We start from the raw sequence: 22,952 nt of genomic DNA, 5'->3' as shown, positions 1-22,952 counted from the left end.
GGTATCCATAAACACATTGGAAAGGGGACATACCGATGGCAGAGCAGGTCAGAGAATTGTGTGCGTACTCCACCCATGTCAATTGCTGCGACCAGGAGTGGGGGTTGCGTGAAGTCATGCATCGCAGTGCCTTCTCGAGCTCCTGATTAGCCCGCTCTGACTGCCCATTGGATTGGGGATGGAATCCGGAAGTCAGACTGACTGTGGCTCCCAGCAGGTGACAGAACTCCTTCCAAAAAGCGGAGGAGAATTGTGGACCACGGTCAGAAACAACATCCCTTGGCAGTCCGTGGATCCGGAAGACGTGTTCCAGGACCACCTGGGCGGTCTCCTTGGCGGTTGGGAGCTTGGGGAGGGGAATGAAGTGTGCCATCTTGCTGAACCGGTCAACGATGGTGAGAATGACGGTCATGCCACTTGAAGGGGGCAGCCCCGTGACAAAGTCAAGGGCGATGTGAGACCAGGGACGTCTGGGCACAGGCAGGGGCTGCAGCAATCCGGCTGGGGGCTGGCAGGACGACTTGTGTTGGTTGCAGATGGGGCAGGCTTGGACGAATTCCCGTACATCCTTCCTCAGAGAGGGCCACCAGAACCTCTGGGCGAGCAGGTTGTAAGTGCGGGTGGAGCCAGGGTGACAAGCTAGGCGGGAGTCATGTCCCCACTGAATGACCTGGGACCTCAGATCTTCGGGGACAAAAAGGCGGTCAGCTGGGCAAGTGCTGGGACCTGGCTGGTTACGGAGAGCCTCCAGCACCTGTTCCTCAACAGCCCAGGTCAGAGCTGCAACGATGCAGGGACTTGGCAGAATCGACACAGGGTCCTTGGAGGGGGTGTCATCCTTCTGGAATTGACGGGAGAGGGCGTCTGGCTTGGTGTTGCGTGATCCAGGCCGGTATGACAGAGTGAAATTAAACCTGGTGAAGAACAGGGCCCAGCGGGACTGCCTGGAGTTCAACCGTTTGGCCGTGCGGATGTACTCCAAGTTCTTATGATCGGTCCAAACGAGAAATGGAATGGTGGACCCCTCCAGCCAGTGACGCCACTCCTCCAAGGCAAGCTTCACAGCCAGCAGCTCACGGTTCCCTATGTCGTAATTGCACTCAGAGGGGGACAACCGACGTGAGAAAAAGGCACAGGGATGGAGCTTCCTATCCTCCGCAGCCCACTGAGAAATCACAGCACCAACTCCCACATCCGAGGCGTCCACCTCCACAATGAATTGCCGGTCCACATCAGGCATCTGGAGGATGGGAGCGGAGGTGAACCTCACCTTGAGGGTACTGAAGGCTTTGTCGGCTGCTGGGGTCCAGGTGAAGGGTTGCTTAGTGCTGGTTAGAGCAGTGAGAGGGGCAGCAACGGTACTGTAGTTCCGGATAAACTTCCTATAGAAGTTAGCAAACCCCAGAAACTGTTGCAGCTTCTTTCTGTTCTCCGGAACTGGCCACGAAGTGACTGCTGATACTTTGGCAGGATCCATTTGGATACTTCCTTCTGCCACTATGTACCCCAGGAAGGCCACTGTCTTGACGTGAAACTCACATTTCTCTGCCTTGGCGTAGAGGGAATTCTCCAGAAGACGATGAAGGACTTGCTGGACATGGCGGGTGTGTTCAGACAGGTTTCTGGAGTAAATTAAGATGTCATCCAGGTAAACGAAGACAAACTTGTTTAACATGTCCCGCAGTACATCATTCACTAGAGCCTGGAACACAGCAGGAGCATTGGTGAGGCCAAAAGGCATAACCAGATACTCGTAGTGGCCAGTTGGTGTATTGAATGCGGTTTTCCATTCATCTCCCTCCCGGATCCGCACTAGGTGGTAAGCGTTTCTGAGATCCAACTTGGTAAAAACAGTGGCTCCCTGGAGCAACTCAAAAGCAGAGGTGAGCAGAGGCAGAGGGTAACGGTTTTTCACTGTGATGTCGTTGAGTCCCCTGTAGTCGATGCAGGGGCGAAGAGATCCGTCCTTCTTCCCCACAAAGAAGAAGCCAGCACCAGCAGGAGATGAAGATGAACGGATTAATCCTGCGGACAGAGAGCCATTGATGTAGTCCTCCATGGACTTTCTTTCAGGAGCAGACAACGAATAAAGACGACCCCTTGGAGGAGCTGTTCCAGGGAGGAGGTCGATGGCACAGTCGTACGGTCGGTGAGGGGGCAGAGATGTGGCTCTTGCTTTGTTAAACACCTCTCTGAGACCATGGTAGCATTCTGGGACATTGGAGAGGTCCGGAGCGGAGTTAGTAGGTACTGGCCGAGGGGGTAGTGCGGCAGCAAGCAGGCAGGTTCGGTGGCAGTCCTCTCCCCACTCCCTGATCACCCCGGTCACCCAGTCGAGCTGAGGGTTGTGCCGGGCGGAGCCATGGGTAACCCAGGATGAGGGGTTGGCCTGGAGAGGGGAGCAGGTGAAACTGGATAGTTTCTTGATGGTTTCCGGACAGACCCATCGAGACCGGGGCCGTGACATGAGTGACCGATCCGAGTAAGTGTCCGTCCAGTGCCCGGGCAGGAATAGGAGGTGTCAAACGGAGGTTCTCCAGTCCCAGTTGGCGTGCCAGCTTGACGTCCATTATGTTGGCTTCGGCGCCAGAATCCACCAGAGCAGCCAGGGTGTGAGTTGAGTCAGAGAGGCGGAGGTGAACTTGCAGCAGGGGTTTGCGGTCGGAGGACTGGATGGTCATTGAACTCGACCGGACTCCCCCTACGCCCGGTGAGCTTCGGCCCTTTAAAGGGCAGGTTACCACACGATGTCCATCACCTCCACAATAGAGGCAGAGGTTTGAGGTGAAGCGGCGCTGGCGCTCTGCAGGAGTGAGGGAGGCTCGCCCAATCTCCATAGGCTCAGACTGATCAAGCTGACCTGGGTGAGTGGCAGTAGATGACAGGAGCCCAGTCGGATCTCTCCGAATGCCGGTAGTAGGTGGACCTTGGCGCCCCCTCTCACGACGACGGGTCTGTATCCTTCTGTCGATCCTGACAGTCAGTGCGATGGCTTCATCAAGAGTGGAAGGCAGTTCATGGGAGACCAACTCGTCCTTGATATAGTCAGCCAAACTATGGAAGAACGCGTCCACCAACGGTGGTGTGTTCCAAGAACTTCGTCTAGCCAGGGTTCGGAAGTCGATGGAATGGTCTGCGACTGTACGTCTGCCTTGTCGAATACTGAACAGTTCACGAGACGCCTCTGCGGTGGGTGAATCCAGGTCAAACACCTTCAGCATCTCCTCAGCAAACAGGTCGAAGGTTGCACATGCGGGGGTTTGACGTTCGAACTCTGCTGTTCCCCAGAGTCGAGCTCGGCCCGTCAGGTGAGTGATGGCATACCCAACTTTAGCCCCCTCCGTGGCGAAGGTCCTTGGCTGCAAGGAGAACTGAAGTCGGCAGCTAGTCAGGAATGGCCGGACCTGGGTTGAATCGCCGTTGAACCGCTCGGGGTTTCCAATCTTGGGTTCCGGAGCAGCGGCTGCAATGACCGGGGCAGGTAACTCGGGGGCTGGGCTGGTGGGCAGACTGGCTGGGGTAAGGTTGGTGAGGAGTTGAATGAGCATGGCGAGTTGTTGTTGCTGCTGCTGGAACTGCTGCTCATGCTCATCGGTTTCCATGTCGGGGAAAGTGTGCGCTGAGTCCATAATGGTCAGATCGTACTGTCACGATTCAGACAGACGACCAGAGGACCACAATTGCGTCACACCAGAAAGTTTATTAAACTTAAGGGAAAAGGGAAGTAGGGAGTGAATGAAGGCTCCAGGGGTAACAGGGATCCCGTCCAATGCGCTGGGTCTGTGCCCCCCCCAGTGGCAGCGATGCGTCCTATGAAGCCGGTGGTGGGTGGTCCAGAAGTCCTGGGGGGGGGGGAGACACAGACACAACAGGGCGGAATGAAACCAGGCAGCAGTACAGTTCAAGGGAATCCAAAATACGTAGTAGCAAGGCAGAAGGCTGGTCAGAGTTACCGGGAATTGAAGAGTAGTCAGGAGTCGTAATGGCAGAAGCAGGTCTGGATCTCCTAAGGCAGAAGAGTATCCAATAAACAGGCAGGTCCGGGGTCACAAGACCAGGGTGAGCCAGAAGCGCGAGCAAACAGGTTCCGGGTGTGAGCTTTGCAGACGATCTGACACCGGAGAGCTGAAAGACAGGGCCTTAAATACTGGGAGAGGTTAGTGGGTAATGCAGCGCAGCTGGCAGAGTAATTAGAGCCGAGCAGAGCAGGGACAGGTGGAGCTAGTTAGGCTGAGTAGAGAGAGGGAGGTGAGCAGAGTGGAAGATAGTGGAAACCAATTAAGGTGGTAACCCGGTGGAGTGAGAGGGCTCATGACACACTATGGCCTATTTATTGCCTTACCTCCATAACTTACTACATTTGCACACACTGTATATATATTTTCTATTGTGTTATTGACTGTACGTTTTGTTTATTCCATATGTAACTCTGTGTTGTTGTTGTTTTTATCGCACTGCTTTGCTTTATCTTGGCCAGGTCGCAGTTGTAAATGATAACTTGTTCTCAACTGGCTTACCTGGTTAAATAAAGGTGAAATAAAAATTAATTAATAAAATCTCTGGAAGACTGAAACAGGTTTCCCTCAAGAATTTCCCTGTATTTAGCGCCATCCATCATTCCTTCAATTCTGACCAGTTTCCCAGTCCCTGCCAATGAAAAACATCCCCACAGCATGCAGGATGCTGTTCTCGGGGTGATGAGAGGTGTTGGGTTTGCGCCAGATAGCGTTTTCCTTACTGGCCAAAAAGCTACATTTTAGTCTCATCTGACCAGAGTACCTTCTTCCATATGTTTCATTTCACTTCACCAATTTGGACTATTTTGGGTATGTCCATTACATGAAATCCAAATAAAAATCCATTTAAATTACAGGTTGTAATTGAACAAAATAGGAAAAACGCCAAGGGGGATGAATACTTTTGCAAGGCACTGTATATGCCGAAATTACAATATACTGTATAATGTCCACTGTTCTCCAAGACTGACTGGATATTTTTCACATATCTAGTTTGTTCCTTTAGTCAAGAACCATAGTTGGAATCAGAATACCTTTTCCTCTGGTGTAACAATGTAGAGGACCTCAGAGGTAGATGAGACCAAACCACCTGGAACAACTACTAGAGGAGTGATCTTGTTTCAGTTTCACTTGGGACTGATTCACTGTAAAAACAAAAACAAAAAAGCATTTCTCAAGTTCATTATCAGTGAGGGGAATTCATACAGTTCCTTATAAGCCTCACTGGAGTTATTTTGTTTTATCATCAAATGAAACATGAAACTCACTCCTTCCTGTTCTTCACTCCTTGTTCTTGGATAACTTCTCAATAGATACATCATCATTTTCTATTTGAAGGTATCCTGTGGTACATGATAAGCTGGCTGCATGGATGGATGTGTAGAAGGATTTTGTTTGTCGGACACACTCTGAATTTAGGGTTTATTTTGTTAAGAAAAGTACTGTACTTCCACGTCAATTGTTTACAGACAGATTATTTCACTTATAATTCAATGTATCACAATTCCAGTGGGTCAGAAGTTTACATACACTCAGTTGACTGTGCTTTAAAACAGCTTGGAAAATTCCAGAAAATGATGTCATGGCTTTACAAGCTTCTGATAGGCTAATTGACATCATTTGAGTCAATTGGAGGTGTACCTGTGGATGTATTTCAAGGCCTACCTTCAAACTCAGTGCCTCTTTGCTTGACATCATGGGAAAATCAACTAAGACCTCAGAAAACAAATTGTAGACCTCCACAAGTCTGGTTCATCCTTGAGAGCAATTTCCAAATGCCTGAAGGTACCACGTTCATCTGTACAAACAATAGTACGCAAGTATAAACACCATGGGACCACGCAGCCATCATACCGTTTAGGAAGGAGACGCGTTCTGTCTCCTAGAGATGAACGTACTTTAGTGCGAAAAGTGAAAATCAATCTCAGAACAACAGCAAAGGACCTTGTGAAGATGCTGGAGGAAACAGGTACAAAAGTATCTATATCCACAGTAAAACGAGTCCTATATTGACATAACCTGAAAGGCTGCTCAGCAAGGAAGAAGCCACTGGTCCAAAACCGCCATTAAAAAGCCAGACTACGGTTTCAACTGCACATGGGGACAAAGATTGTACTTTTTGGAGAAATGTCCTCTGGTCTGATTAATCAAAAATAGAACTGTTTGGTCATAATGACCGTCGTTATGTTTGCCAGCCGAAGAACACCATCCCAACCGTGAAGCACCGGGGTGGCAGCATCATGCTGTGGGGGTGCTTTGCTGCAGGAGGGACTGGTGCACTTCACTAAATAGATGGCATCATGAGGAAGGACAATTTTGTGGATATATTGAAGCAACATCTCAAGACATCAGTCAGGAAGTTAAAGCTTGGTCGCAAATGGGTCTTCCAAATGGACGATGACCCCAAGTATACTTCCAAAGTTGTTGCAAAATGGCTTAAGAACAACAAAGTCAAGGTATGGGAGTGGCCATCACAAAGCCCTGACCTCAATCCTATAGAAAATGTGTGGGCAGAACTGAAAAAGCGTGTGCGAGCAAGGAGGCCTACAAACCTGACTCAGTTACACCAGCTCTGTCAGGAGGAATGGGCCAAAATTCACCCAACTTATTGTGGGAAGCTTGTGGAAGGCTACCCGAAATGTTTGACCCAAGTTAAACAATTTAAAGGCAATGCTACCAAATACTAATTGAGTGTATGTAAACTTCCCACTGGGAATGTGATGAAAGAATTAAAAGCTGAAATAAATAATTCTCTCTACTATTATTCTGACATTTCACATTCTTAAAATAAAGTGGTGATCCTAATTTTTACTAGGATTAAATGTCAGGAATTGTGAAAAACTGAGTTTAAATGTATTTGGCTAAGGTGTATGTAAACTTCCGACTTCAACTGTACATAGTTGTTGTTATCAGTCTCACACAGTGAGAATTGATCATGGTGTATCAAACCACATACTACAGCTTGTAGCATATTGTATCTCTACAGTACATTTTTACATTTCAGTCATTTAGCAGACGATATTATACAGAGCGACCTACAGCTAGCACATTCATCTTAGGATAGCTAGGTGTGACAACCACATATCGCGGTCGTAGTAAGCGGCCAGTTTCTTGCTTCATATAGATAATCCTCATCCACAAAGAAATCCATCGTCACACTTCCTAGTGGAGTGTTTCTACATAGTTTGTATAGAGTGTTACACACACAGACCCTCATCCCTTGGCGACTACCACACGCATGCTGCACACACACACACACACACAGGCGTTCAATACAGTTAGTGTCACTTCAAGACAAAGTGGTGTTTGGTTGGACCAGCTCCAGCAGACAACAACTTCCCTTCCCTTGTCCTGAAAGGAAGTGTAGAAAAGTGCAAAGATATTCCCCCTCTGTGTATTATTCCAGCCTCCTCTCTTTACCACATTGTCTGATACTCTGGTAGCAGAGAATGAGGCTCACCATTCTCCAGCAGGGAGAATAAAAGTGGGAGGGTTGAGTCCAAGATGGCAAAGGGCCAAATGAACTGGAGGAGATGTGTTAAGGCGAGGCACCACACCGTAATAAGGTAATATCACAATGAACCAGTTGAATGTAATACTTTTTTGTATTACAACTTCTCTGAAATATTGTATTAGAATATGCAAATATTCTCTATGAAATGGGCTTTAAAATTATGTAAGCTTTGAAATATATGTCAATTTTTAAATGAATTACATTCTGATGACGGTAGTATGATAACCAAAAGGAAATATACATTTACATCAAGTTTTAGACATTTTTATGTTTACTTTTTGAAAGTACTAATATTAAAGGACAAAAACTACCCCAAAATCTCAAAATTGATAAATAGTAAAAAAAAAAAAAAGTAATTTCAGCCTGTGGTGCCTTGCCTTAACATGGGCAATGGCACGTTAATTAACTGTAATCTTCCAGTGATTTCCTTTTCATTAGGCTATGTTTACTTATGGAGTCAAAGAGGAGTTTAGGACCGCCTACTGAGAATGGGTCCAGGAAGAGTCTAGGGGAAACTAGGAGCCTCTCTCTTCCATCTACCCCAGACGCTGTCTTTCCTTTCTTTTCCTTTTGTTTTATTCCACATTACTGTCATCTATAATATACTGTATGCAACAATTTCAATGCATTGAATTCCATTCCATTTCCCGAACAAAGGCAGACCCTACCTTCTTCAGTTCGGTACCTCTGAAACAGTGACAGAAATGAATAATCACCACAGTAAAAAAAATGGAGAGGCAGAATATCAACGGGCTAATATGGATAGATTGCTCAGGGAATTAGGATTAGTCACTGGTTGGATGTGGTGATGTCCAGAACCAGAGTGGGCCGGGCCAGGCCGGGATCTTGGCCAAAGCCACTGTGACCCAGTACATCAGCTCTGGCCCCAGCAGAATGGCCATAATGACAAACACATGGCCTGGCCATAAACAGAGCTGAAGACCAAGAGACAAAATATATTTTACATTGTGTGTGCTTGTTTGTGTGTGTGTGTGTGTGTGTGTGTGTGTGTGTGTGTGTGTGTGTGTGTGTGTGTGTCTCCAGATCCAGTATGATTTTTGACCTGGACACATTAGCCCCTCTCTCCTTCATGACTGGTAAAATAACTTAGAGTCAAAGATGGTAAGAAGAAGGATAATAACAGGAGGTGTTGTGTGTAGTTCTGAAAACTCATGCTGAGAAAAGTACCATTCATGCACACAGTAGACAGTCTGGACTGGTATGAAATCCACCACTGTCGACAAATCAAAATACTTTAAATAGATATTTAGTATTACAGGACTCAGTCTAACCCATATACTGTTATTCTCTGTCAATAATCCCACATTTCTCCACCAGCTATTGTGCAATGACATCATTTTGACCAAAGTTTTCTAATGAAAGCCAATGCTTTAGCGCCGTCCAGTGGTTTTATTGGGAAACTCAGTCTGATCCCATCTCCATATCAGTGCAGCTGTGGACACTGCTATATATGAATGTGTATCACATAATTTCTTAATCTCGCCATTAAAATGTATGTAGAGAATTCAGGGTACTGATGTAACCAGTATAAACCCATATAAATTGTTCTCTGTGTGTGTCTGCTTGCGTGTATGTGTGTTATTGAAGTGAGAATGTGTGTATGTTATAGAAGAGAGGGTGTTGCTGATCCCAGCTAACACAACTGCCCAACGCCATAAAAAAGCTTTCACAATTTATAACTAAACAGAATAGTATATCATGCTGTAGTAGTTCTGCATTAGCTTCACAGAAATTCCTCCTGGGGAATTTACATCAGTTCTCTCAGACCACCACAAGGGGGTGGTATGGTCATGGTTTCCCAAAATGGAAAAGGCCACTAGGTGAATGTCATTCAAGGTCACAATTGGCCCTCAGTTTCATCTGAGTACAAGCAACATTAGTGGAATGTAGCCAAAAGTCTCACTCAAGAAATAACTAAATGACAATGGGCTTTGCAGCGATGTATGATTAGCATGGATAAAACAAAGACGATATGGTGATAGTCACTTTAACCTTACCTACATCAAATGTAATTTGATTTGATTTGTTGTAGGCATGAACTGATGGTACTCCTAATGACCTTTGAAAATGTATCCATTAAATAACAAATGGAGTTCTTTGACTTTTTGATTTTAGTAATAATAAAGACAAATGCTTGTGTTTAACCTTCGTGAGCTGGTTGGGAGAGGCTTTAATTTACTGTCAATAGTCATATCATCTTATGACATGTGTTATGTCATGTTTATGACAGTCCTATGACGCTGTTATGATGTACAATTCAAATGAAATGTTAAGATTTTTGTTAGGACAAAAACATGACATTTCAAAGGGACATTGCACTAACATAGGAGAATTGTTCATGCAACTGAGAAAATGTATCCAGACATTGCAAAGGGACTAAGAACATTGATGTATCAGGCCACCATGAAGGTACCAATCACACATTCTAACAGTTAATTCCACTGAAGGACATTGATTATTATTGTCTTTACTCATAAAATGTGAAACTTAGCTCATAGATGTGAGCTTGATGGAGTGCTCTGTTCCACTAGGGAAGAATAGTGAGGCTCTGTATAGGCAGCTGCAGTGGTTGTGCTACTACCACTCACTCACACACTGATCTGCTCTGATCCTGTCTATGAAATTGTGTAAAAAATAAGTATTTGAGTTGTCCACACCACAGGTGGACTGGGACCAAATATCGGCTCAGGCATTTCTAACACACAGGCCCATTTTGTTCTTTGAGGCCCCAACACCGGCCCGTTTTTTCCCTTGAGGCCCCCATTATTAGCCAGATAATTATAATTTTGCGCAAAAAACCCATGTTAGACATGCCCACTAGGCTAAAAATGGACCAGCCCATCTGGCATTTGCCCAAAGTGCCAGATGGCTAGTCCGTCCCTACACTACGCACACACACACACACAGTGTCTCACCCCCTATTGGTCGGCATCTCTCCACCCCGCCGCTGAAGTCTCTGAGGGGCTGCTGCAGCACTGTGCTCCAGGGGAGCCACTGGAGGGAGGCTTTTTTGCTTACTTCTATTTTTGGTCCGGATATCTCTAAGCACAGGACCACAGTCTCTCACTTTCCCCCCCCATTTCCTACACACTGGTTACTAGTATAGTTCTACCCAAATGATCCTTTCTGGGCAGATGAGGAAACACATTCTACCAGTGTAGAGAGGACTAGGCAATATGATACCATAGACACAAAGCCTACTAGAATGTGAGCAAGGAGCAAGGGTAGGCTAAGAACCACCCATAAATCCTGTTCTTCCTGCATGGCCCAGAGGCAGTGACCAAGTGTTCACCCAACCATAGAGTTAGGCAGGCAGGCCATGGTTGTAGCTCCCTTCCCCCATCCTCCATAATAGGAGTTTGGCAGCAGCCTCCTCCCAAGTGTGCAAGGCATAGACCAGACCAGAGTGGTTTAATCTGAACCCAGAGACCTCAGTTAGACATCTTTTCTTCATTGCTGCATTCTGGTGTTGTTAACCATGTTTGTCAGTACTACACTCACACTAGGACTTTACAGTAAGATATCCTGAGGAAAGTCTACTCCTTTAGCCTACTGGCATATTTCAGTTGTTGTATACTGCATTAGATCTAGCGATACACTGACCACAGTAGAAGAACACTACAGAAACACAGTTCACCAAGGCTGCATGTCATATAATATAATGTTAACCCAAAGTAATGTATTCAAAGCCAATGCTGAAACCAGTGCATACCTGTAATAATGTACTTAGGTGTGGCCAGAGGAACATTCTTGTTATATTGAATACTGTAAAAAATGTATCTTGTATGAGAATTATGTGTACCTGTCAGCTCAGGTACATGAAAGTAGGCTAAACAATACATCAGCTAATAGTTAAAGAGTGCCAGGTAAAACATCAATTGACTTTACACAAATACTCCCCTCTGAGTGAAGAATAGGGACTGCCCACATTCCAACAATATAAAAGGCACGGACTAAATTCCCCAAATAGCCTATGGGACTTCAGTTTCGTGTAGTAACCCGTTAGAGGAAACATGTTTATGAATGAATGAGCTCATCATTAGGCTGACTGAACTATTATAATAGTATATAACTGTTTGAGATATATCCAGTAGGCTACATAGAGGGGTATGTCGTGTAGAACCACATGCTTCATCATCAGACATTTAGGCTACCTAAATAATATCATGGAGACCTATCATTTTAGTGCGCATTACTGCGTGCGTAATAACAGCCTACAAATACGCAATGTTATCACTCTGTGAGTGTTCTGTAAATTGATTGTTTATTCATGTAGGCTAGAAATTCAACATTCTTCATTCATTATACAATAAAAACAAACTGTTTATTTAGAAATAGGACATATGTATAGGCATAAACTATATCATGCACTCTTTTCCTTTCCTCCGTGTCCCCGGAGGTGGGTATCCTGCTATTGATAGTGGCGAATGCCAGCGGGCATTACAACAGCAAGCGGCCATCTGCCAGCCTAGCGAACTAGCAACCCCACCAGCTGCAGTCGCAAAACGCCCTACAAAGCAGGACATGCATGCAGCTTCTGACGTCTGCGGCCACACTGCGCTACAAAGCGTAGAAAACCCAAGAGCGGAAACAATGAGATTCAAGCTTATAGAAACCACATGGTTTAAAGACCAGCAAGTTTTACGAAGACGTCTCTAAGTGCATTTCGGCTCATATTGAATTGAAGGTTAGATTTGAGGATTATTTCCCCACGAAAAAATAAATACAAGACTCATGCAGGGACAGTTCTATACCCCGACATGGCGGCAAGAAAAAAGAGAGAGCTTTTTACTATTTTGGAAACTAGCGCGGACACAGAAACTACCACGGTCTCCGAGAGTGAAGATTCTCCGCTTAATCTTTCAGTCGATGTAAAGTGGTTTGAAATTCCTTTCAGAAAGCCAGACTCGGACGAGGAGGAAGACGAAGTACAGGAGGACGGCGAGGAGGGGGAGAATGGATTCAAAAGCACAGCAGCAACGGAGGAGACTGCAGACGCAGTCAGTTACATCGCGGAAGGAGGCTGCAATATTATTTTGGTCACTGGCAATGGAATCAAGCACGAGGAGGAGGAGGAGTACGCGAAGGAGTGCTATTATTCTACCTCCAACAACTGCTCTGACACCACGTCAAACGACTCGGATATTGATTTCTCCGATTTGGAGGAGGAGGAGCACACGAGTTTTTTCAGCTTTGATGATGACTTGGATGAAGACTGCACTTCTCCCGACTTCTGGGGCGAACCTGATCAGGTAATTTCAATAGAGCCATTCTCCGCTGTCAGTGGCCCTCAGCATTCGCTGGGGGCCGATGCTGACACTCGTGACTATTTCCGGTTACTCTTTCCAGATTCTCTTTTTGAACACATGGTAGAACAAACAAACAGTTACGCCCTCTATCGGCAAAGGAGGAGTGGAAAGTCAGACCCCCACTGGCATCCCACTGACCTGAGAGAGATGAAAGCTTACATAGGACTGAACATTCTCATGGGCATCAACCAGCTTCCTGATGCTGACATGTACTGGGCCAGTGACATTTTCATAGGCAATGCAGGCTTTAAAAAGACTATGACAGCTAGGCGCTTTGAGAAACTCACCCAAAACCTCCATCTATGTGACCGTGAGTCAGAGCCTGTGCGTGGCGAGCGAGGGTATGATGGCCTCTACAAAATACGTGCTCTGCTGGATGTCGTTGAGAACACCATGTGGGACTCGTATACGCCCAACCGCTGCCTGACTATCGACCAGGGAACCGTAGCTGTGAAAGGTAGTTTCTCCCCGACCCAGTACATGCCCTCCAAGCCCCTAAAGAAAGGACTCAAATTGTGGATGCTGTGTGATTCCCGGTCAGGCTACTGCCACCGTGCCAGGATCTATGTGGGCAAGGCCAGTGAGGAGGCGGCAGTGGCTGCCCTGGGCTACAGAGTGGTGATGTCCCTGGTGAGGGGTTTGGAGGGGAAGCACCACCACCTCTTCATGGACAGCTTCTTCACCTCTGTGCCCCTCATGCAGAGGCTCCTCCGGGACGGCCTCTACGCCTGCGGCCCCACCCAGCCCAGTCGCCGTGGTTACCCTGAGGTCCTCCGCCCGTGCAACGTTGGCAAGCTGTCGCCGGGCGAGTTTTACCAGTGCCAGCGTGGCAACCTTGTCGCCACGGTGACCCGGGACACCAAGGTGGTCAGCTGTCTGTCTTCCAACTCGGCGCCAGGGATTGTGGGTATCAGCCCGGGCAGGCAGCAGCAGCGTGAGTGGGAGGTGGATAGTGATGGCGGAGGAGGAGTGTCTTTTGGGGTTCCACACCCCCTCCCCCTGCTACTGTACCAGGAGAACATGAGAGGGGTGGACCTGTGTGACCAGCTGAGGGAGTGTTACCAGGTGGGGCGCCCCTGCAAGAAGTGGTGGCGCTACTTCCTGTGGTTCTACGTCAACCTCTGCATCGTCAACGCCTACGTCATCCTACGGGAGAGCCGCGGGGGCGCCCCTCCGGCCGGCTGCAACGGGAAACAGTTCACCCAGCGTCACTTCCGCGTCCGCCTGGCACAGCAGCTCATCGGGGACTACCAGGGGGCGAGGGGCATGGAGCGGGCGGCACGTAAACGCCACGCAGACTCACCCATTGAGTACGGGCACCGACTGGACCGCATGTCTGAGCGCTCCCGACGCTGCAGGAACTGCACGAACAAGGGGCTGCGACATGAGAGCGTGTTTGGTTGCAAGATATGCAACGTTCACCTGTGCAGGGGAGGGTGCTTCTCAGAGTTCCATAAATAAGTCTGGATAGTGGTTTGTATCTTTGTGTCAACCAACTTTAACTTGTGTCAAAAAATAACGTTTTTTATATGCTAAGATTTGTAAATCCAAAGGTTACCATGACAGGTGCACATTATAGTTACACTTTATTCAATGTAGAAGTAGACTAGTCACAAAGTCGTAGGATAGAAGAAGTATTATCGCACGAATGACTAGAGAAAATAAACTGTAATAGTTCATTTATGTTAGTATAGAATGTTTTTGGCTCATTGCCTTTCATAACACTGACAAAAAATGCCTTGTGTCAGTTTTTATACCATGAAAATAGTATGTTTTTATATGAAAATGAGACAAAAAAACCAGTGAAGACATTTTCTGCACTTACATCAACAAAATGTTTACTGTGGGAAGTTTATCTCTGCTTTTCCAAAAGAAATGTGTCCTGAAGATGTTCCTTTTATTGTTTTACACAGTTCTTTCCTCATGACTAAAACCTCTTGTTGGTAAATAAAAAGAAAGAAATGGACTTAAAGGCTTAAAGGACAATCAGCAGTTGAAACAATAACAAAGCATTCTCTCCGCCCTGTTTGGGTAAAAAGCTGAGGAATGGGCTCTTCCACGCTCCAATTCAAGGACTGACCATCCATGATATAACAATTATAGTTTTAACCATGATGCTGTATAGAGTTTGTTTACATTTACTTTGTTTACAAACATTGCAGTAAAATAAGCTTATAGTTTAACTAAACTCATGAGGCATTTATATTCTTCAAGAATCAATGGTATATATCATACATTTTGAAGTCAAAATAATTATGTCAGTCAAATTAACAGTCAAATATTAAGCCTTAGATAATTACTGCAAGAATACATTTGACCATTTCCCGCTGGGGCCACCCATATGTAAAATGTATGCATGCATGACTGTAAGTTGCTTTGGATAAAAGCTTCTGCTTAATGGCATATTATTAAATCTGATCACAGGTTAAAGGCATTACGGCTTTTAAAGGCAATTTCCGATTGAGCTGACATGCAACATGCAGTGAATGCGTGAACATTGCCTTTAAAAGATGCAATAACCTGCGATTTGGATTGAATATATATTTTTTACATTAAATTAGTTAGGCCTATATTCTCTGTATTTACATCAAATGGATTTCTACTTCTTCACTAGAAATTCCCCCAACCCAACACACACATACACACACACATGAAAAGTGGTTTCCAGACCTTCAAGGGGACACAGCTTGGAGCAATTATGGGGCAAAAAAGCCTCTGTGTATTTCCTAGCCAGCGGACACACTGTTGCCATTTCACAGGCTCCCCAACCACACGACTACAGAACAACACAACCATCTGGGAACAGAGTAGCCTACCCTGGGTCCCAGGTCAGCCCAAACCTATGCTTGTCAGTGAAACGGGTTTGAGTGGGGAGGAAAGGTAACGTACAGACAGTATCTGTTGCAGAGGTTGGTTAAAGCACATGCAGTATCAGTCAAATATTAATCCTCAGATAATTACTGCAAGAATTAGTTTGACAATTTTTAGCAAATCGAGGTTATAATCTCAATGACTATTGTTTATTTTTGCCAAGGCCATATACCATGGGTTCTCAAACATTTTAGGGCCAGGGACCCCTTTTGTGATAGCAAATTCATCAGGTACTCCCTCATAACCAAAACACAAAAGTGTGATAAAAAAAAAATAGCATACAAACCAAGTCTGGGAAGGAACATTTTAAAGGCCTGCCTCTTGGCATCGGAGAGAAAAAAAATCTATTTTCAAGCTAATTTCCTGCAATTCTACAGATTCTGTCATGTGGGAGAGAGATTTGTTGTTGTTGCAGCTTTAAAGCTAATATCCTGCTATTCTATTAAATCTATTACACCCTCTAAACTTATTCCACGGATCCCAAAATGCATTTTAATCTGTTGTTTTTAGTAATATTTTTTTTTTATTATACTTTTTTATTTAATTTGAGCTCTGACCCCACTTTGAGAATCCCTGCCATAAACTACTTCTCATTGAAATAGCTTTGGCTAAAGCTACAGTACAGTCAGTTGAAGCCTGTGTGCAGGGCTGGCTCTAGCCTTTTGGGAGCCCTAAACAGATTTGGTTGGGGTGGCAAAACATTTTGTGGCCCCCCTCTTGACAGCGGAGAGAAGAATTTTAACTTTTTAAAGTTAATTTCCTGCAATTTTACTCATTTTGCCATGGGACAGAGAGAAACATTTTCAGTTTTACAACAAATTTCCTGCAATTCTACACATTTTGCCATGGGGTGCGCCCCACATGAAAAATAACTATAGTGTATACTATGGTAGGAATACTATAGGATTCACTGTAATGTTTTTGCAGACTTTACTGTAGTATTCACTGTAGTATACTTAGACAATAAGGCCCGAGGTGGTGTGGTAAATGGCCAATATACCACGGCTAAGGGCTGTTCTTTTGCGTCATGCCTGGATACAGTCCTTAGCCGTGGTATATTGGCCATATACTATAAACCCCCGAGATGCCTTATTGCTTTTGTAAACTTGTTACCAACGTAATTAGAGCAGTAAAAATAAATGTTTTGTCATACATATGGTATATGGTCTGATATACCACGGCTGTCAGCCAATCAGCATTCAGGGCTCGAACGACCCAGTTTAAAATTTAGTATACTGTATTATACTGTAGTATTTACTGTAGTAAATATAAATACTGTAGTAAAAAAAAAGAGTAGCATAAACTATAGTAATTACTGTATTCCCTTTGCGGATTGTAGTATACTGTAGTATTTACTGTAATGTGTTTGCTGACTGTAGTATGGTATACTGTATTATTTACTGTAGTATTTTTATGGACTGTAGTATACTGTAGTATTTACAGATTGCACAAACTGAGACATGAGGGAGGGGAATGGGCAGGGTACAGTGAGGGAAAAAATATTTCATCCCCTGCTGATTTTGTACGTTTGCCCACTGACAAAGAAATGATCAGTCTATAATTTTAATGGTAGGTTTATTTGAACAGTGAGAGACAGAATAACAACAAAAAAATCCAGAAAAACGCATGTCAAAAATGTTATAAATTGATTTGCATTTTAATGAGGGAAATAAGTATTTGACCCCCTCTCAATCAGAAAGATTTCTGGCTCCCAGGTGTCTTTTATACAGGTAACGAGCTGAGATTAGGAGCACACTCTTAAAGGGAGTGCTCCTAATCTCAGCTTGTTACCTGTATAAAAGACACCTGTCCACAGAAGCAATCAATCAATCAGATTCCAAACTCGCCACTATGGCCAAGATCAAAGAGCTCTCCAAGGATGTCTGGGACAAGATTGTAGACCTACACAAGGCTGGAATGGGCTACAAGACCATCGCCAAGCAGCTTGGTGAGAAGGTGACAACAGTTGATGCGATTATTCGCAAATGGAAGAAACACAAAATAACTGTCCATCTCCCTCAGCCTGGGGCTCCATGCAAGATCTCACCTTGTGGAGTTGCAATGATCATGAGAACGGTGAGGAATCAGCCCAGAACTACACGGGAGGATCTTGTCAATGATCTCAAGGCAGCTGGGACCATAGTCACCAAGAAAACAATTGGTAACACACTACGCCGTGAAGGACTGAAATCCTGCAGCGCCCGCAAGGTCCCCCTGCTCAAGAAAGCACATATACAGGCCCGTCTGAAGTTTGCCAATGAACATCTGAATGATTCAGAGGAGACCTGGGTGAAAGTGTTGTGGTCAGATGAGACCAAAATCGAGCTCTTTGGCATCAACTCAACTCGCCGTGTTTGGAGGAGGAGGAATGCTGCCTATGACCCCAAGAACACCATCCCCACCGTCAAACATGGAGGTGGAAACATTATGCTTTGGGGGTGTTTTTCTGCTAAGGGGACAGGACAACTTCACCGCATCAAAGGGACGATGGACGGGGCCATGTACCGTCAAATCTTGGGTGATAATCTCCTTCCCTCAGCCAGGGCATTGAAAATGGGTCGTGGATGGGTATTCCAGCATGACAATGACCCAAAACACACGGCCAAGGCAACAAAGGAGTGGCTCAAGAAGTAGCACATTAAGGTCCTGGAGTGGCCTAGCCAGTCTCCAGACCTTAATCCCATAGAAAATCTGTGGAGGGAGCTGAAGGTTCGAGTTGCCTCGAAACCTTAATGACTTGGAGAAAATCTGCAAAGAGGAGTGGGACAAAATCCCTCCTGAGATGTGTGCAAACCTGGTGGCCAACTACAAGAAACGTCTGGCCAACAAGGGTTTTGCCACCAAGTACTAAGTCATGTTTTGCAGAGGGGTCAAATACTTATTTCCCTCATTAAAATGCAAATCAATTTATAACATTTTTGACATGTGTTTTTCTGGATTTTGTTGTTGTTATTCTGTCTCTCACTGTTCAAATAAACCTACCATTAAAATTATAGACTGATCATGTCTTTGTCAGTGGGCAAACGTACAAAATCAGCAGGGGATCAAATACTTTTTTCCCTCACTGTATATGTAAATAAATTACTGTAGTATTGACTATAGTTTAAAAAAGTGTTTTTGCGGACTGTAGTATTTACTACAGTTTTCTTGTGTGGATAAAACTGTAGTATTTACTATAGTGTTCTACAGTATACTACACAATTCTATACTGAGCACTACACATGATCGAGGAATACTACAGTGTGTGATATAGTATTCTACAGTATACTACAGTTTACTACAGAATTCTATAGTAAGTACTGTAGTATAGTAAACTGTAGTATTTCTATGTGGGTGGAGATCAACTTTTGCAGTTTTAAAGCTAATTTCCTGAAATTCTACACATTTTGCCATGACTTATGCAGTGTTAAAATGATATCTGAGTGAGAGTGGCTAACAAAATCAATGGGGGCCCCCTGGAGGTCAAGACCCCTGGGCATGTGCCCTTCATACCCGGTCAGTAATTCAGCCATGATTTCTACAAGTTTAGATAGCTAGCTAGGCTAATTTACCAATCATTTTATTTTTTTGTAGTGAGTGACTGTCATTGACTGACATAACAAAAGGAAAACTGCTGATGCACAACCACATTTTGTAACAGCACACTCAACAGTAGCCTAAATTGAGACCCTGACTGAGTTCCTTTTTGGGTTGGGGGCCCCCTAGCAGCCGGAGGCCCTAAGTGACTGCTTATGTCGCTTATGCCTGGAGCCAGTCCTTGCCCTTACAAAAAAAGATTGCAGTTTTGAAACTGCAATAACTGCAGCCGACTGTGGTATTTTGGATGGAGTAATTACAGAATAACTGCGGTGTACTGCAGTTCAACTGCAGTTATACTGCACTGTAACTGCAGTTACACTGCATAATTACTGCAGTAAAAAAAGGGTGTTATTTTGGACTAAGTTCTAAGGGTGCCTGTGTGTAATCAGGGACGGAGCCTGTTTTCATAGTTCAAAACACCCCTGTGTGTCCTCCTCCTGGGGTTTTGGTTTCTTGCTCTTCCTCCCCCTCCCTCTTGCTCTCTCTCTCTCTGTTTCTCTCTCTCTGTCTCTCACTCTCTCTGGTGTACCGTCTCTTGCTCTCCAGGCACTGCTGGGCCGACACACACACTGCTCTGCTGTGCAATCTTTCTCCCACTCTTTCACTCAGCTCTGTGTTCTCTCTGTCTCTCTCAGCTCTGCCATGCTACCCCCCCTCTCCGCCCCCCTCCCTCTCTGCTGCTCCCCAGCTGGAAGAGGGTTAGTCAACTGGACGCCCCTCCCGCTGATACATGGGAGCCCCGCGGGGAGTCGCCATGGCAACACCGACCAGCGAAGACAGGGAGTCGCCAGCAGGCCCTTACGGTTGTCATGGGTACTCTCTGGCTACGGGGGCGGCAGGCGCCAGAGGCCACACCTCCTCAACCCCTTTCCAAAACCAGGCAAGGCTGAGGCATACACTGTACATGGCTGACTGTCTGCTTCTGATGTAGCCAGCTCCTACCAAAACCAGGCAAGGCACACTTTAGGCCTACTACACTCAGTAAATACATGTATAGCACGGCTGTCCATCTGTTTCTGCTGTAACCGTTCGAGAGATGATGGTGAGAGGCAGGGTTGGGTAGATTACTTTCTAAATCTAACCTGTTATAGTTAGCCTACTAGTTACCTGTCCAAAATTGTAATCAGTAACATACAGTGGGGGAAAAAAAGTATTTAGTCAGCCACCAATTGTGCAAGTTCTCCCACTTAAAAAGATGAGAGAGGCCTGTAATTTTCATCATAGGTACACGTCAACTATGACAGACAAATTGAGAAAAAAAATCCAGAAAATCACATTGTAGGATTTTTTATGAATTTATTTGCAAATTATGGTGGAAAATAAGTATGACATGCATGGAAAAACAAAGCCATGAAAATTTACAGACACTCTACCCACAATTATTTTGTGTATTTGTTTGCCTACAAAGGTGAGTTTAGATGAAGCAGCACCAACTAAAATGTTTAGTGATTTAGCCTCTCCTCTCACCAGGTTTGGGGAGTAACTGATTACAAAAAACACTGTACCTGTAATCAGTTACGTTACTAGCAAAAATGTTGTAATCACATTACATATACTTAAAAAAAACTAGATTATTATTTATTGGATTACTTTTAAATTCAGAAAGGATGTTTGCAAAAATTATGACACCTTTCTGTTTTCTCAATGACATCAAATTCAGCTTTGAAAAAAGGCGCAAGTCTATGTTTGTTCCACCTGAGCGAGTCTAACCACAAGTCAGAGACCGCTTTGATGACACAGCAAATGTGTTTGATGTATCCTTTTCGTCTTCTTTTAATGCCTCCTGCAGTCAAATGACCAAATCACCCTCTAGTGGGTAATATCATAATTAATTAACGTTATTCTTTTTAAAATGCCGGAAATCTGGTGTTTCTATGTCAAACAGTGTTGTTATATATCAGTCTTCTGTGATGTATAGATCCTTTTCCAGTACACGACACACTGACATCACGCACAGATGCGCGCGACTCTTGGCGGCAGTACGAAAGCCATCACCATCTGCACCCATTCAACATAGCCTAGATTTAAGATTTTATTACTTCTAAACAAAATAACTTTTTGGTGTTCCCATACGCTTACAATTATGTTTTGATTCTTGCATGAACAGTCATTAAGATTATATTTGGTCGTGATCAAGACCCACTCCAATTCGCATACCGCCCCAACAGATCCACAGATGATGCAATCTCAATCGCACTCCACACTGCCCTTTCCCACCTGGACAAAAGGAACACCTATGTGAGAATGCTGTTCATTGACTACAGCTCAGCGTTCAAAAACATAGTGCCCATAAAGCTCATCACTAAGCTAAGGACCCTGGGACTAAACACCTCCCTCTGCAACTTGATCCTGGACTTCCTGACGGGCCGCCCCCAGGTGATAAGGGTAGGCAACAACACATCTGCCACGCTGATCCTCAACACTGGGGCCCCTCAGGGGTGCGTGCTTAGTCCCCTCCTGTACTCCCTGTTCACCCACGACTGCGTGGCCAAGCACGACTCCAATACCATCATTAAGTTTGCTGACGACACAACAGTGGTAGGCCTGATCACCGACAATGATGAGACAGCCTATAGGGAGGAGGTCAGAGACCTGGCAGTGTGGTGCCAGGACAACAGCCTCTCCCTCAACGTGAACAAGACAAAGGAGATGATCGTAGACTACAGGAAAAGGAGGGCCGAACACGCCCCCATTCACATTATCTATGCATAGTCACTTTTGTATAATTTTTTGTTACCCCTTTTTCTCCGCTATTGGTTGTTACAGTATTTTCCCATCGCTGCAACTCCCGTACGGAGTCAGGAGAAGCAAAGGTCAAGAGCCACGTGTCCTCCGAAACACAACCCTGCCACACTGCTCTCGTAACCCGGAAGACAGTCACACCAATGTGTCGGAGGAAACACCATACACCTGGCGACCGAAGTCAGCTTGCAGGCGCCCGGCCCGCCACAAGAAGTCGCTAGAGCGCGATGGGACAAAGACATCCATGCCAAACCTTCCCCTAACCCGGACGATGCTGGGCCAATTGTGCACCGCCTCATGGGTCTCCCGGTCACCCGGATCTTTAGTGATGCTTCAAGCACTGCGATGCAGTGCCTTAGACCGCTGCGCCACTCAGAAGGCCACATGCATGGTCACTTTACCCCTACCTACATGTACAAATTACCTCGACTAACCTGTACTCCCGCACATTGACTCGGTACCAGTACCCCCTCTATATAGCTTCAGTATTGTTATTTTATTGTGATACTTTTTATTAAATGTTTTACTTTAGTTTATTTAGTAAATATTTTCTTAACTCTATTTCTTGAACTGCATTGTTGGTTAAGGGCTTGTAAGTAAGCATTTCATGGTAAGGTCTACACCTGTTGTATTGGGCGCATGTGACAAATAAAATTTGATTTGCTCTTTGCAAAATGTTAGCTAGAATGCTAACGCTCATTGATATAGTCTGTATCAAAAGCTAGCCTAAGACCTATTTTAATGGTTGAAGTGTAAGTGTTTTTCTAAGTATAATGCAGTTGATTTGCCATGATGACACAAGTGGCACAGTGGTCTAAGGCACTGCATCGCAGTGTTAGCTGTGCCACTAGAGATCCTGGTTCGAATCCAGGCTCTGTCATAGCAGGCCGCGACCGGGAG

Source organism: Coregonus clupeaformis, chromosome 16 (genome assembly GCF_020615455.1).
Source record: "Coregonus clupeaformis isolate EN_2021a chromosome 16, ASM2061545v1, whole genome shotgun sequence".
Classification (NCBI taxonomy): domain Eukaryota; kingdom Metazoa; phylum Chordata; class Actinopteri; order Salmoniformes; family Salmonidae; genus Coregonus; species Coregonus clupeaformis.
This window is presented reverse-complemented; position numbering follows the sequence as displayed.